At 38.9% G+C, this 17,283-nt stretch overlaps 1 long non-coding RNA gene across 2 annotated transcripts in view; it reads right to left on the bottom strand.

Annotated features, from left to right (window-relative positions):
* Window positions 1-16,901, bottom strand: part of LOC141370580 (uncharacterized) — a 48,512-nt gene extending 31,611 nt beyond the window's left edge. For both annotated transcript variants that reach the window (XR_012374744.1, XR_012374743.1), the window contains exons 1-2: window positions 16,838-16,901; window positions 15,608-15,693 (exon numbers count right to left, since the gene is read on the bottom strand). This is a non-coding gene — a long non-coding RNA (uncharacterized lncRNA). The remainder of the gene's footprint in view (window positions 1-15,607; window positions 15,694-16,837) is intronic.
* Window positions 16,902-17,283: the final 382 nt, after the last annotated feature.

Below are 17,283 nucleotides of genomic sequence, written 5' to 3' on the forward strand. Positions count from 1 at the left end.
AAATATCACACAGCACAATCAAGTGGGGTTTATTCCCAGAATGCAATGGTGGTTTACTATCTGCAAAACAGTCAACATGATATGTCACATCAATAAGAGAAAGGATAAAAACCATATGATCATTTCAGTAGATGCAGAAAAAGCATTTGACAAAGTACAATGTCCATTCATGATAAACACCATCTGCAAAGTAGTTTTAGAAGGAACATACCTCAACATAATGAAGGCCTTATATGAAAAACCCACAACCAACATCATACTGAATGGTGAAAATATGAGAGCTTTTCCCCTAAGGTCAGGAACAAAACGCGGATGTCCACTCTCACCACTGTTTTTTAACATAGTACTAGAAATCCTAGCCACAAGCAATTAGAAAACATAAAAAAATAAAAGGCATCCAAATTGATAAAAAGAAGTAAAACTCTATTTGCAGATGACATGGTAGTATATGTAGAAAACCCTAAAGACTCTACCAAAAAACTACTAAAATTGCTAAATGAATTCAGTAAAGTCACAGGATATAAAATCAATATACAGAAATATGCTGTATTCCTATAGACTAATACTGAAACAGCAGAAAGTGAAATTAAGAAAACAATCCCATTTACAACTGCACCAAAAACAATAAAATATCTAGGAATACACCTAACGGAAGAGGTGAAAGACCTGTACTCTGAAAAACTATAAAACACTGATGAAAGAAATTCAAGGCAACACAAAAAATGGAAAGACATCCCATGCTCATGGGTTGGAAGAACAAATATTGTTAAAATGTCTATACTACATAGCAGTCTACAGATTGAATGCAATCCCTATCAAAATACCAGCAGCATTTTTCACAGAACTAGAATAAACAATCCTAAAATTTGTATGGAGCCACAAAGACCTCGAATAGCCAAAGAAATCTTGAAAAACAAAAACAAAGTTAGAGGTTTCACAATTCTAGACTTCAAGTTATATTATAAAGTGGTAGTATTAAAACAGTACGGTACTAGCATGAAAAGCAGACACACTGATTAATGGAATAGAACAGAAAACCCAGAAATAAACCCACAGTTATATGGTCAATTAATCTTCCACAAAGGAGGAATGAATATACAATGGCAAAATACAGTCTCTTCAACAAATGGTGTTGGCAAAACTGGACAGCCTCACACAAAAGAATGAAACCAGACCAATTTCTTTCACCATACAAAAAAAATAAACTCAGAATGGATTAAAGACCTAACTGTGAAACCTGAAATCATAACTTGAAGAGAGCACAGACAGTAATCTCTCTGACATTGGCCATAGATATTTTTCTAGATATGCTCCTGAGGCAAGGGAAACAAAAGCAAAAGTAAGCTATCAGGACTACATCAAAATAAAAATTTCTGCACAGTGAAGGAAATAATCGATAAAACTAAAAGACAACCTACTAAGTGGGAGAGGATATTTGCAAATGACATATCTGTAAAGGGTTAGTATCCAAAATATATGATGAACTGATACAACTCAGCACCCAATAAACAAATAATCTAATTAAAAATGGGCAGAAGACATGAACAGACATTTTTCCAAAGAAGACATACAGATGGCCAACAAAGACATGAAAAGATGCCCACCACCTTTTATCATCAGGGAAATGGAAATCAAAACTACAATGAGATAGCACCTCACACCTGTCAGAATGACTAAAATCAAAAACACGGGAAACAACAGGTGTTGGCAAGGATGTGGAGAAAAAGGAACACGTGTGCGCTGTTGGTGGGAATGCAAACTGGTGTAACCACTGAGGAAAACAGTATTGAGGTTCCTCAAAAAATTAAAATAGAACTATCACATGATCTAGAAATTGCATTACTGGGTATTTACCCCCAAAATGCAAAATCATTAATTCAAAGGGATACATGCACCCTTGTGTTTATAGCAGCATTATTTACAATAGCCAAACTATGGAAGCAGCCCAAGTGTCCATTAATAGATGAATGGATAAAGAAGTGATATATATATATATATATATATATATATAATTGAATATTATGCAGCCATAAAAAAGAATGAAATCTTGCCATTTGCAATGACGTGGATGGCGTTGGAGAGTATAACACTAAGTGAAATAAGCCAGTCAAAGACAAATACCATATGATATCACTTACATGTGGAACTGAAGAAACAAAACAAATGAGCAAAGGAAAAAGAAAGAGACAAACCAAGAAACAGACTCTAAACTATAGAGAACAAACTGATGGTTACCAGCGGGGAGGTGGGTGGGGGATGGGGATTAAAGAATACACTTATCTTGATGAAATAAAATAAAAATTTTATAATTTGTTATAATTTCTTATTCTAAAACACACTTTCATGCCTAATCTTAGAAACATACTTTTTTAAAAAATTATTTTCCTTCTATAGGACTTCCAAAATGTTCTAGGTTTCAGACCCCATGAAACCTGGGTCCACCTAGGGAAGGATCAGTTAAGCATTCTGGCTCTGGAGAATTAAGCCTGGGCAGGAGAGCAGCTAGTACAAAGGAACAAGAAAGGAGAGTTCCAGCTTTTTTTGGAGGGGGGGAGGGGGCGGGTAATTTGTAATCCTGAATCTTTTTGTCAGCTCCAATTTTTATTTGAAAGCCTTTAATAATTCTTTCCGCTCATAAGCAAATGCAATCTATCAACATTAGGGTGATGAAAACCCCATAGTTCTTAAAGCCTGCTAAGTTGCTATATTAAATACCTGCTCCTCTTTGTTACTCCCATTCCTACTTGCCTGGCAATTTTCCCCCTTCTTGAGAGGGTGTTTGACTGACATCAGAATGGGTTTCATTTAGGAAATGGAGGAAAAAGCCTCTGAGAAATCAAGTATTTTGCCCATGGACATACAGTTCATTGGGGAAGCTAGGATTGCAAACAATGTATATCTGTTGCCAAGGACTATTCTTTTCCCATCCATCCCAATGCATAGGGCCTGCCTCTCTAAATTGATGAGAAACACATCTTCTATAGAAACTGAGACTTTATATGCTAATTATGATCCACTACATATCTTCTGTATGCATAGTCCTATGTTAAGTGCCAGAAATCCTGGGGAAACAGAGAAAATAAAAAATAGATATATTATAAGGTAGCACATGTTAAGTGTCTAGTAAGTGATATATAATTTGTCATATGTGAAATTCAGGTAGATGGTCTTGAAGGGACTATATGGTATACAAGTAAAGATGCTCTGGTAGGGCCAACTAAGAAAGGAAGGAGGAACACTGACTGACTTTATTCAGGGATATGACTTTATTTAATAGATTACATGATACCTCTCATAAACATAGAGTTGCAGACACCAACAGTCTTTTAGAAATCATCTAGTACAAATCTTCACCATTTACACCATTTGCTTGATTTTCTTTTTTTTTTTTAAGATTTTATTTATTTATTTCAGAGAGAGAAAGAGCGTGCAGGGGGGAGGGGCAGAGGGCGAGGGCCAAGCAGAGTCCTTGCTTACCACACAAAGTCATTCTACATAAAAAGATTTTGTGAGAAATCTTTAAATCAACCTAAACATTTCCCCAAGACTAGAAGGAGAAAGTGGACAAGCGTTGTTCCACCATTCTTGCAACCATTTTCTTCAATTGTGAAATCCATATATTTGGGATCAAAGAGCAAATGCTTGTAGATTCAAGACACAGCCCATAATTTTTTTAAATTTTTTTTTAAAGATTTTTTTTATTTATTTGACAGGGAGAGAGACAGCAAGAGAGGGAACACAAGCAGGGGGAGTGGGAGAGGGAGAAGCAAGCTTCCCACTGAGCAGGGAGCCTGATGCGGGGCTCGATCCCAGGACCCTGGGATCCTGACCTGAGCCAAAGGCAGACGCTTAACAACTGAGCCACCCAGGCACCCCCACAGCCCATAATTTTAATGATTAAAATATGTGTCCAAAAAGTAAAACCTAGGTACTATATTTATTGTCTTCTTGGTTAACATGCCCAGAGGCTCATGCCACAGTGGTAAGTCAGAGCTACCACACAACAATTTATTTTACTTTATATTTCTAGATAAAATAGCAAAATTACACTTATTACAAACACTGCATCATTTTAACCATCAGTTACTTCCCCCACCTAGTCTTCCCAGGGTCATTATGTCATCTGACATGAGTCCAGGGCCTCTGAGAAGAAAGCCCACAGCCAGGGTACAGAAGCTGTGAGGAAATGTGGATAAGCAGGTAAGCAGGTCTTAATGGCTGTTCTTTGGCCTAGTTTACAAAGTCCTCTTCCTAAACTTTAGAATTCAGAGGTTTCAGAAACAAAGTTAAAATGGTGCCACAACCAAATCATAGATGCAAGTCCAATGCTATATAATTGCTCCATCATCCCTATGAGACATTCTGATTAAAATGAGTCCCATTGACCTTTGATGACATGGCCTTAGGGGCAGTTATTCCCCAAGAGACTTAATTAAATGCAATTAGACCAGTGAGAGTACATTTAACAAGGCCCTTTGCGATACCTATGTTTCCAATTTATTTTTCCAGCAACTTCCACTAATGATTTGACTCATTCAACATCCATCAATGGATAATGACTGGATACTCACTACTATAAGGTGACAGTAGGATACCTGGATCCCATGATTCAGAAATTAGAGAGAAAAGACAGACACATGAAAAATTAAACAGTGTTTTCCAGATTTATCTGATAATTGTGTCCTAGATGTGTGGAAAATAGTGGGGACTGACACAGGCCTATACTAGGCCAATATTAATTATAACAAGAGCCTCACATAGGAATAGTGATTTCTGGCAATAATATGAGAAGCCAAAAGCATTGTGGAAGTGATTCTGGACAAGGGAGGAACAATGTCAAATATGACTCCTAGGCTTAAAGCATGGATGTCAGGAGGCAGCAGGCTGTAGTGGTCGTCAGAGATGGGAACCAGAGTCTAATAAAGCAGAAGGGTCATGAAGGCCCTGAGAGGAAAAAGGTGTGGTCTAGGATCAGAGGGTCCTGAGAAGGTCCAGGAGTGCACCACCAGGGATGAGCTAGGGTCTAGAAAAATAGAAACTGAGGTGAACCTGGGCACTTCAGATCTGAGCAAGGCCATGGCTTGGAATGAGCAGACTGCTGGGGGCCAGGAAGGCTCAGACATGGAAAGGAAAGGGGCAGCCTGGCCAGACCAGGAAATCTGTAATAAACTTTAGTATCATAACCCCGATCAGGAGCCTAAGCAGCTGCAAACAAAGAGAGTCTGGCAAGAGATCCCAGTCAGGTGTGGATGCACAGCATTAAGGAACACTACCAACTGGAGCCCCTGGAAGGCAGATGAACAGTTTTCTTAGGGTGTCTGCAAATCTGGAGAAGTTCTAAGAAAGAAAAGAAGAAACAAGTGGAAATTAAATTTTAAAAAAATATATAGATGTAATCATCACAGAAGAAAACAGAACACTGTAGGCTTCGTCACATAATAGTTTTGATTTATGGGGACAGAGAATGTGCATGGAAGTAGAACACGAAGTTGTCAATGAGGCTAAATATACTTCTCTGGTTCTGCTGGAAACTGAGGAAACTTTTGCTCCAACCAGGAAGTTGCTAAGATGTTTCCTTGTTTGTTACTTAGGGACTGCCTTGCCCCAGAATTGCAGTAGAGGTAAGGTCATGCGCAGTCCTACTTACAGAGAACAATATGGAAAGGGAGTTCACCCAGATCTGATTTAGTTCTGGAAGAAGAAAAAAGGTGTGTGTAGGCGGGTTAATATCAGGAGAATCAGCTGGTTTCCAGGAGGAATGATGAGTTGTGTGGATATGGAGCTCACAGCAGGACATTGAAGGAAAAGTCTCTATGAGCCAGCTGAAGGAAGATTAGAGCTGAAGTGTAGACTTTGGAGTCATACACAGAACTGATAAATGAAGGTGAGTAGGGAAGGCATTGTTGCTTCTCAACAAGTCACATCATCTGTTATTTACATGAAATTATTTCTGTTACCTCCATTTTTTATTATTTATTTTTTTGATGTAGTGTTCCATGATTCATTATTTGCATATAACACCCAGTGCTCCATGCAGAACGTACCCTCTTTAATACCCATCACCAGGCTAACCCATGCTCCCACTCCCGCCCTTCTAGAACCCTGTTTGTTTTTCAGAGTCCATCGTCTCTCATGGGTTCATCTCCCCCTCCAATTTCCTCCCCTTCATTCTTACCCTCTTGCTATCTTCTTCTTCTTCTTTTTTTTTTTTAACATATAATGTATTATTTGTTTCAGAGATACAGATCTGTGATTCAACAGTCTTGCACAATTCACAGCGCTCACCATAGCCCATACCCTCCCCAATGTCTATCACCCAGCCACCCCGTCCCTCCCACCCCCCACCACTCCAGCAACCCTCAGTTTGTTTCCTGAGATTAAGAATTCCTCATATCAGTGAGGTCATATGATACATATCTTTCTCTGATTGACTTATTTCCCTCAGCATAACACTCTCCAGGTCCATCCACGTCGTTGCAAATGGCAAGATTTCATTTCTTTCGATGGCTGCATAATATTCGGTTGTATATATATATACCACATCTTCTTTATCCATTCATCTGTCGATGGACATCTTCTATTACCTCCATTTTTAAGGTACTGACGCATTTCGCATAAACAAGAGTATGACTGGTGTTGTAGACCTTCACCCCAGTTGGACATGATCTTAATTAGATGGACAGCAGTGGAAGTTTGTGAATTGCAAACACATCTGGAGGTGCCGTTCAAAAAGATATCTGCTTCAAAGAGGTGACAGAGCAGAGCCCAGGGGCTGGCTGATCATCAGCAACCATTGGGCATATGCCTAATAAAGCAGGGTTTATAGCTCCATCAGTCACTTGAGTTAAGGCTGGCTCATTTCAGCATTTGAAGAATCATGGGATATGTGCTAAAAAAGATTCTCACTTGAGGTTTCAATTATTCTCTGGTTGCTCTCCTAGCATCCTTACCCTGGCCCTTCACACGGCATCCTGGAACTTTTACCCCTATTCCAGCCTGAACTTCAAAGCCAAAATCAAAATAAAAAGTAAAATAAACCCAAACGAAAATATTCTGTGGGGGAAACTGCTTTTGAATAAAGGTTCTTCCTTATTTATATGCATTGGTGTCTAAAATATCTGAATGTAGAATATAGTGGCCAAACACTTCAGGTACTCATTTTTTCACTGAGCCAGCTTTAGTGCCATTAACTATGGGTGAACCTTGGGGCGGGTATGATACCCTGTATGCAGAGACAGGTCAGGGTCCAGTGGCTTGGTGATAGCAAGGACAAGTGTGTTCCATGCCAACTCTGTTGAAATGCACCCAATTTTGGAACAACAAATGAATATAAGCAGCCAAACATGGACTTAGTCCAACCTTAAATGTCCTACTAAAACTGCATGATGGCTCATAAAGATAGCTCTGTCTCTAGGAATTTTATGGACTGAAACAGTGTGTTGAAGTGATAAATAGTGTCCCCAAAACTTCCATTAAGAGCTATGCCTGTATTGCTTTGGACCACCAGGCAGCAGAGAAATGTCCAGCAGAGGGGAATTAAGAATGAAGCCTGCATTTTCCTTTTCCTTTTTATGCTGCACATATGACTTCGTTTTTTTCTAATCTTCAAAATGGAAAAAAGAAAATTCTAAGTATAACCAACTGAAAGAATACCATGGTGCTCCATTGTTTTGAGAAGGCTTCTTCCGCTGTGTCATTAATGTCCCTTTTATAACAATCCATGATCCCAGATACGTGTCTTTCGGAATTTACCGCCATGCACACATACTTCTTTAAAATCTTTAAATTTAAATGCAAATAATGAGAATTATATGACACATGGTGTTTCCCTTTTTGCACTAGTTTCTAGGGAGCTCAGAGTGAAAACCAGTGCTGAATTTCTTATCCCAAGCATTTAAATACAATGATTTTCTTCCTTCTTTATCTGCACCCTCTTTTTAAAAAATCTCCATTGTAAGTATAGTTTGGCATGTTTTTAATCTCTCAATATTTTGGAGGGGATGCAATTTTATGGGGGCATAAAATTAAAGAATAGCAAGAAATATAATTAGCTCTTTATTATCTGTGCTTTGCATGGCTTTTTATGACCTGAGATATTTTTCCCAACACAGCCTGGCTTTGTTGAGGGATGTTAATGCACATCATATTATCTTGCCACTGAGCTTCCTATGGGATCTTGTTTATTACACTCCAAACTAGAAAGGGTGGATTTAAGATGGAAGGATAGAAGAGATGAGGTGAAGAAGGAGCAAGGGAAGAATACATAATTTCGTGAACAAGTGAGTGAGAATAAAGGTGTGTTTGAGTAATTTTTATAAAATACTTTGAAATTCTTTTTCTCTCTGGAATTGTAGATATTTCCCCACCATTATCATGAACTATTGAGAGGTTATTATAATGGCAGTGCTTTATATGGCATCAACAGAAAGAATGAGTACATGTAAAATTTTGATCATACAGAAGACCCACTGAGATAAATGCCAAAATTTTCCTGTAGAATGTATTAAATGTATTTTGACTCTACATTTGATCTTAGATACTGAAATGCTTTACTCTTATCCACATCCTTTTGGTCTTGGCAATTTGGAAATCAATATAATGTGTTCTGTGCTATCTTAAGATATCATCAACTCTGAGATTTATAACTGCTAATGAAATCATAGGGTACCCAACAAAATGAACTTCTGGATTGGGCTTTAACTGATGATTTAGGATGGGAATTTCTCAGAGAAATTGTGAATGAATTCATTCAATGAGAGAAAGAAATTACCAAAATATGCTAATTCTTCTGGATGCCTGAAAACTAAAATCTTATTCATATCCTCAACAAAGTTAGAAAAACCTATATTCTTTGGCTGAAATTAGAAGTGGAAATTGTAGATGTATTAGGATTATTTAATGAGATGTCTTACATAAAATGAACAAGGTGATGGTCAAGAAACTAATTTTTCATTTTGAAATACGTGTACACTAGAGGCGCCTGGGTGGCTCAGTTGATTAAGTGTCTGCCTTTGGCTCAGGTCATGATCCCAGGGTCCTGGGATCAAGTCCCGCATCGGGCTCCCTGCTTGGTGGGGAGCCTGCTTCTCCCTCTGCCTGCCTCTCCCCCTGCTTGTGCTCTCTCTCTCTCTGACAAACAAAATCTTAAAAATAATATGTGTACACTAAGGAATAACAAGGCACCCACATCCTTAACTTAATAGCAACTTCTATTTTTTATTAGACTGATAAGAAAAATTCAGTAGGAAAGATGATAGGATGTTGGTGCTTATGCCAATAGTTGCATTTCTTCTTCATTGAGAGTTTCTTCATCTTTTCACTGCTGGAACACTGAAATCCCCCCTTGAGGCCTAACAGAGACTGAGTCTACATTGGGCTACAGGATATCTTCATTCTTACTGAATTAACCTTTTGAATTCATCAAATTAACAGGCTCTGTTTCTGTTAATTGGCCATTTTATTGACTATACTGATTGATTTAAGCATTCATTTCAGGTCACTTAAAAACGTATACCTGCAGTATACATGATCTCTGTACATTCAACAGGTCTTATTGAAATCTAATGCCTGAAAACAAAAATGGCCATCTCGAAGGAGCATAGGAAACTGATACAAAGCCGATTCATTTTTAAAATTTCTTTTTAATTCACTTATTCAGCAGAAACTTTTTGAATAGTAATGGGAACAACTATGCACCAGTCAGACCTATTCTTTTTTTTGTCCCTAGAGCTTATGGCTAGGGATAAAGTGTCCTCGGTGCAAAGCTAGGAGTTAGCGCAGGGTGCCATGGGAGGACATGGGCAGGACACCTAACCCTGCTGGAGCTGGGGTGGGAGCAGAGAACAGACTAAGCTTCCCAGAGGAAATGACCAAAGCAGCTAAAAGGAGTCATGAGAAGACTGATGCACTAAGAGACAAGAAATACATGACCTATTTTTCATTGTATCAAAAGAAAAGAAGAAAAAGATGAATGTGGAAAACTTGTGATTTCAATGGCAAGAATCTGCCAGAATTCTCTTTGTGATTTTCTTTGTGAAATGAGACACGGGGTACAATCATATTCGAAGTGTGGAAGAAAGAATGAGGAAGAAAAATCAGGGTGGGGTAATATAGGCAGGGAGAGTTGTGCAAGGGAGATAGAAGGTTTGAGAAAAGTAAAGAATATAATAGGATTGCCAACAGCATTGAGAGGCCAGTTAAGATGAGTTCATGACATTTTAGAGACATCATTTCTCATAGTACTGTGATATCAACCAGCAGGACTCCACTGATCAGGTATAGATACAGAGCAAATGGAGAGATGGAGGCCTGAGGGTAATGGTTTTGTTAAGCCGAAGTGTTAGAATAATCACAGGCAAAGAGTGAGTTTGAAGACATAAACCGTCCAGTCTCACATGAATAGGAAAAGCAGTGAAGTGTGGATGAAGCTGATAGAGAGGTTCAAGGTATTAGGAGTCTCAGTGGGTTCAAAGAACAAATCTCAAGAGTGACTCATTAAGAGGGCTCAAAGTTAAGGTCAGGGCCAGCACTGGGGGGAGCAGTTCCAGATGATGACACAGTGCAGTGTGTCTCTAAATGAACAGATGGCTGAAGTGTGGTAAAGTTAAAGGTCTCTGGAGGAGAAGCCCTGGGTGAAAAGAGAGCATCCATGCAGGTGTGGGAGTTGCATAGGAGGATGTTAGAATATGAGGAATGATGGAAGACTCTGAACCTTGGTAGGCTCACTAACAAACTGAAAACAGGATAGTGGGCATTTCATAGAAGCAGAGTTTTTAAAAGATCCTGGAGTAGTTCTAGCATGGGGAACTGGATAAACACCAACTGGATAAACTCCTGCCCCAAGCTGGGAAAGTGAGCAGCTTCTCCTAGAGAAGGTGTCAGTAACTCTCTGGGAAGAGAGTTCTGGAAGAAAGACGAAGAGCTGAGGGTTTAGACACAAAAAGATGCCATGATTTGCCCAAAGTCACCAAATAAGAAACTCAGGTTTTGGGACACCTGGGTGGCTCAGTCGGTTAAGCGTCTGCCTTCGGCTCAGGTCATGATCCCAGGGTCCTGGGATTGAGTCCCACATCGGGCTCCTTGCTCGGCGGGGAGCCTGCTTCTCCCTCTGCCTGCCACTCCCCCTGATTGTACTGTCACTCTCTCTCTCTCTCTCTCTCTCTCTCTCTAGCAAATAAACAAATAAAATCTTTAAAAAAAAAAAAGAAACTCAGGTTTTATGAATATCCCTTGGTACTTAAGGTTCTAATACTTGCCATAGGCTTCCTACTGCAAGTACTTGCAACTCTCTGCCAAGGGCTTTCTATGGCTGCATGGCAAACAGAATGGGCAGGAGAAGACTTGTGCCCTGGGACCAACACTTAACAAATAATGGAAGAAGATGGTGGATACATGCCCAGGTTCCTTTGCTCCCAGATAGGACAACTCTAAGGTATGTTCTATACAGTTTCCTAAAGTCCCCAGAGGGACTGAGCTACCGTTGTCCACACCTGCTCATTAATGCATCCTGCATTGGTCTTTCCTCGTTCGTCTTGTGCACCCCCCGCCCCGATTAGCTTCCTGAGATTGTGTTGCCTCATCAAATGCAGGATGCCCATCTATACTTGAATTTCATATAAACAACATTTTTTTATTTTATTATGTTATGTTAATCACCATACATTACATCATTAGTTTTTGATATAGTGTTCCATGATTCATTGTTTGCGTATAACACCCAGTGCTCCATTCAGTACGTGCCCTCCTTAATACCCATCACCAGGCTAACCCATTCCCCTACCCCCTCCCCTCTAGAACCCTCAGTTTGTTTCTCAGAGTCCATAGTCTCTCATGGTTCTAATCAACAATTTTTTAGTGTAAGTATATCCCAAATATTGCATAGGACATAACTTATACTAAAAATTTTGTTGTTGTTTATTTGAACTTCAAGTTTAGCTGAGTTCCTGCATATTTATTTGCTAAATCTGGCAACCCTATTTGGGATTGCCTTTCAAATAATCTATGTGTATTCCTATCCTTGCCTCAAGATCTGCTTCTGATGGAGCCCAAAGTAAGACAGCAATTATTCCAGAAGGATAAACTTTGAAGAAGAAAACAAACTTGAGAAGCAGCATTCAAATAAGACTGAAATTATAAATGACTGTCCTTCTATTGCCAGCTCTAAAGTTACTAAACCAGTCTCAGCACATTTAGCTTGATTTGTAAAAGCCATCACCTCATCAGAAAAGCACCTGTTATCCAGTCACCTTTATTAAACTCAATGCCAAGTATCATTAGTACAACAATGCCATGATGACGTGTATTCATTCCATCACCAAATGTCCTAAATGTCTATCACTGGAGAACAGTCTCTGTTTCAATAAAATAATATAACTGAATAGGAAAAGGGGAGGCCATGCATCCCTGGTGATCTCCTTGACCTACCACTTCCTAGCAATAAGTTGGGCTTGATTACATCAACACTGGGGATCCCAGATGCATTATTATTAATGAACTTTCAAACTGAGGCTTGTTTGTTAATAATTTAATTAAAATCCCAAGTGTTTACTTGTTGCTGTTCCTCTCAAGAGATCCCCCTGCAAATTCTGCATAGGAGCTGTTTCACTCATCTACCCCAACAACATCGCCAACATTTTCCAAGCTGATATTCACTATACCGTAATTCCTTATTTCCATGAAAGCATCCAAGCCTTGATGGTGTGTGGTTTCATTTCTCATCAGTGTAAAGCAAGGCCTTTCAGAGTATCTGCATTTCGCCAACATGTCTGGTGATTCCCGTGTCTTGAATTTCAATAGCAGAAGTTCAGTTGTTTATCACTTTTGTTCATGTGCAGTGAATACAAATCATTGGTGCTAATGTGAAGTTGTGTTCAATTCAGGTATAAAACTTGTTCAAGTATTGAACAAAATTGTTGGTTTAATGAATGTGTGGTAACTTCTCTAAATATTTGAAATGTTATCCCATCAGTGCAATCTAATTTGGGCATCCACACCATCATTTATGTCTTTATTTTTTTTTAAATTTAAACTATTTAAACTAAAATGAAACAAAAAAACCCAGCTCACCCATTTCTCTCATCTTCTCACCCCTGCCTCTGGCAAGCATCATCAATCTGTTCTGTTGTCTGTATCTATGACCTTGTTTTCTTTGTTATAAATTCTACGTATAAGAGATAATGCAGTATTTGTCTTTCTCTGTCTGACTTATTTCACTTAGCATAATGCTCTTGAGGTCCATATTGTCACAATGGCAAGATTTGCTTGATCATATGGTAGTTCTATTTTTAATTTTTTGAGAAAACTCCATACTGTTTCCCATAGTGGCTGCACCAATTTACATTCCCACAAAGGTTCTCTTTTCTCCACAACCTCTCCAACACTTGTTATTTCTTGCCTTTTTGATACTAGCCATTCTGCCAGGTGTAAGGTGTTATCTCATTGTGGTTTTGATTTGCATTTCCATGAAGATTAATGATACTGAGCATCTTTTCATGTACCTTTTGGCCATTTGTATGTCTTGTTTGGAAAAATGTTTATTCAGATTGCCATTATTTTCATGTAATACTGGGCTCTTTTATCTCACCAATAGATAGTACCAATCTGTGGCAGTATCAGCAAACCTCAGGGCTGCTAACAGCACTTGAGTCACTGGGGAATGCTAGTGAAGTTCACTTTAAAGAAAATAATTCTCACTTTTATATGCATTCTACGGATTTCCTTTTGATTTCCATGGTGAGCCGATGGACTTCAAAGTGTCCTTTCAGGATCACTTAGAAGGCCAGAGACTCATCGTGTCCTGATTCATTGACTTTGCTCTGTGCTCGGCACTTGTTTGAAATCTGTGGGGTTCTGTCTAAAAGAAGCTCAATAGGCAGCAGAGAGAGGCAAGTGTCTAGTCTCAAACCTCCCTTGTAAAATGATTACAAAACCAAGTGGAGACTGGGGAACTGGGTATCATCTTGACAATGAGTCATCTTCTGAAAATGAGTACTCAGATCCAGCATGGCAGGAGAATGGCTACAAAGGAAGGCACTTTATAAAGGCGCTCACATCTTCCTCCCCTGCCTGTGCAAACTTCACCATTTTGAAATCTCAAGAAGTTGGTCCTACACCAGAGTTTGAAGGCAAATGATCTCCTGATTCACAAATCATTAAATTGTTTGAATATAAACGGAAATCAAGATGGATGGAGATAACTATCTTCATTTACTTTCATCACACACTCTTAATTGTAGTTCAGGTTTTTTCCTATAGAATGAATGAATGGCAGAAACCCTGCCCAGGAGAGCTCTAAGGGTTCCATAACAACGCACAGAATTGCACTGAGCTTCCTCCTATCTGCTTCTTTCTGAGGTCAGCATTGTTCTAATAATAAGGCTCAGATGGTTTTTCTATTAATGGCAACTTAGGGCAATACATACTTCATAAGACCAGTCTGAAGAACCATAGTCCTGCTGCCCGCTTTCCTTGTTCCATGTGGTTGATCCTACATGGAACATGACACAGTAACATAGATCAATTGTGTGGCGGGCATCAATGACCAGGCATCATCCCAGGCTTTGCACCTCACCCATGACTGAGGGCTCCCCACCCACTCAGACTCTAATTCAACTTTGTAATTAATTTTATTTAACTATTAAACACATTCTGAGTGATTTTTACATCATTCAGTGTCTAGACTATGCTCATATGACATAAGATGAAATGGCTGATACATGCAAAAATTCACACAAAGTGGGAATTTATCTTTCTGTGGAATTAAGCCACTTAGCTGTTTCATGGAATTCAACACTTCATTTTTTAAAATGACTTTTCTTTATCACTTGAACTTAGCTGGGCATACCAATGTTTGCCAAGAGGAAAGTTTTTTCATAATGCTAATGTCTTCAGACCACACATTTGTATCCTTCATGCTGTCTCACCTTCATAGGAATTTGGAAAGACGTGAGTTGAAAAATTAAAATTCATAGGCATCTCCCCCAAAACTTTTTTTTTTTGCCACTGTTTGTAGAGCACACCTCAGAGTCTTGGGAGCCTGTTGTTACTATACAGTTTTTCCAAAGACCCAGGGCAAGGGCCACATCATTTTAATCTGGGAAATGACTCTTTTGAGCAAGTACCAGATAAAGTTAGTGATTTACAAAAGCTTTTATCAGCCTCCTGATGGCTTTTACAGAGTGGAACACTACATGACCCATGTGATTTGTTTTCATTTACAAAGGTGCAGAGGCTTTGAATTTAAAAATGGAACGTTTTCTTCTCGTGCCAAATGTAAACAATTTAACATCCATTTCCCATCCAGCTATTTTACCAGTTCAAAAGAGTTTATATGAATCTTATCTGTATTATATTTCCTGCTGATTGGCAGCGCCTCCTACTTCAGCTGGGAAGCCAAAAATGTGCTGGCTCAGATTTGAACAGGAAAGGAATAACAAAGAAAACTGGGAAATAAATGTAATGAGTGGTTACAGGGTGCTGAAAACTATACTTAACGTTTCTTATTCTCGCAGAGTTGGTGCTGCCATATTGATTTATGCCTGGGAAGTCTTTTATGGAAACACACAACAAAAGCTTCAGATTATTTTGTCAACAAGAAAACTCAGTTTACCTTATCTTCAAAGTCCCCATCTATTCCTGATTTGAGCAGTTCCATATTCCTTGCTTGCTGAGATCTCTGTGAGCCCCGGAGGAGATCTGCATTGGATACAGTAATTCACCATAAGAGATAAAAGCCCCCAGAATGTCACAGAGCTGGTTTTCGAAGGCCGGCGGAATAATTCTGGGGACACCACAAACAGTCCAGAGAACAAAAAGAATTGTGCTCTTCCAGGCCGACTTAGAGTCCGTTTACTGAGCCCCGGAGACCCTTTTTGTTTTTTTCCTTCCAGAATGCAAAAGACATTTATTTGGCGTATTGTTTGAGGGTCTTAAGTTTCTTTCTCACATTCAAGGCCTGGACAATTGGAAAGGAGAAGAGGGAAAGAACAAAAACAGCCGTCTAGACATTTCCTAGTGGAGTATCATGTTTATAAGCCCTTTTCCTTGCCTTGTCCTAACCATACATTATGAACTGAGATAAAATACTAGATCATAAGTGTGGACTCTATTATAAGGATGACAGGCAAGGGTTATCGTTTTCTTTCCAAAATTAAACTTTGACTTTTTTAAGATCACATGACCAACAATTGCTATTAAAAGCCCTTCTTCTAGCCACCACTTCTAGCCAAGTGAGAAATGTTCTCACTTGCCATTGGCTTCACCACCCCACATTCCCTTACATGCTCTACCCTACCCTCTACCCACAGTTTTCACTTCACTCTCAAGCTTCAATTTAATTGGACTTAATAAGTATATGGGGGTATTTTTTTTCAATAAATACCCTGCCTCTCCTGTCAATAAACATCATGACTATCATCACTATCTAACAAATTGATGCTCATATGAAAGATAAGACATAATGTAAGGTAACTTTATGACTAATTAAAGAAGGATAGATGTAGGTGAGCTTTCTGAGGCTCTCTAGGCAAGATGTATTTGGCAGACAGAGTATTATAGGTATCCCAGGTTCCAGTCCTTGAATAAGACATGTAACCTCTTTGAGCCTCTACTTTAATCACCAATTAAATGGGGGTATGGAGCTGATAACTTGGAAAGTCTCTGATTCCTGAAAGGTTTTTTTAAGCTTTTTAAGCTATGTGTTTCCAGGAAGCTATGTCCTCGAAAACTACTTCCTGGGTATTAGAAGTCCTTGCTATGAGGAGCGCAAAGTGTTTTACTAGAATACACATGTACTGATCTTCATATTAATATTTTACATCATTGAGTTCTATTGGCTCACCAAGCGTTCACCCACCAGATAACTTCTCATTCATTAGCCAACATACAGGTGCAGTGGGTAACAGTATAAACTGCCACCTTCAGTACAGTGACATTCTGAAGAGCAAATAGAATGGTGCATATGATGGACAAGTAACTGGTAAACTAAAGTTCACCAACCAGAAATTGTAACTGACATTTAACAGCAGTTTCCTAGTCTCCTGTTCTTTTCTTTACATCATGATACATGCTTTCTTTTTCTTTCTGCATACAAAGAAATACACTGATTTCCTGTCCCTGTATTTACATATGGTTTTCATTTGAAAGGTCATTGGTTATTTGGACAATGATAACAAGATATTTCATTAAAAAGTAATCTTCAAATATTGAGCAACTCCAGAGATGGAATACTCTCATTAAGTTCATTTGATGATATGCAGTTAAAATTGGAGGAGGAGGTATACCATT

The sequence above is a fragment of the Callorhinus ursinus genome, unplaced genomic scaffold, assembly GCF_003265705.2.
Source record: "Callorhinus ursinus isolate GAN/ISIS: 27379988/994484 unplaced genomic scaffold, GSC_fseal_2.0 scaffold39, whole genome shotgun sequence".
Taxonomy (NCBI): Eukaryota; Metazoa; Chordata; class Mammalia; order Carnivora; family Otariidae; genus Callorhinus; species Callorhinus ursinus.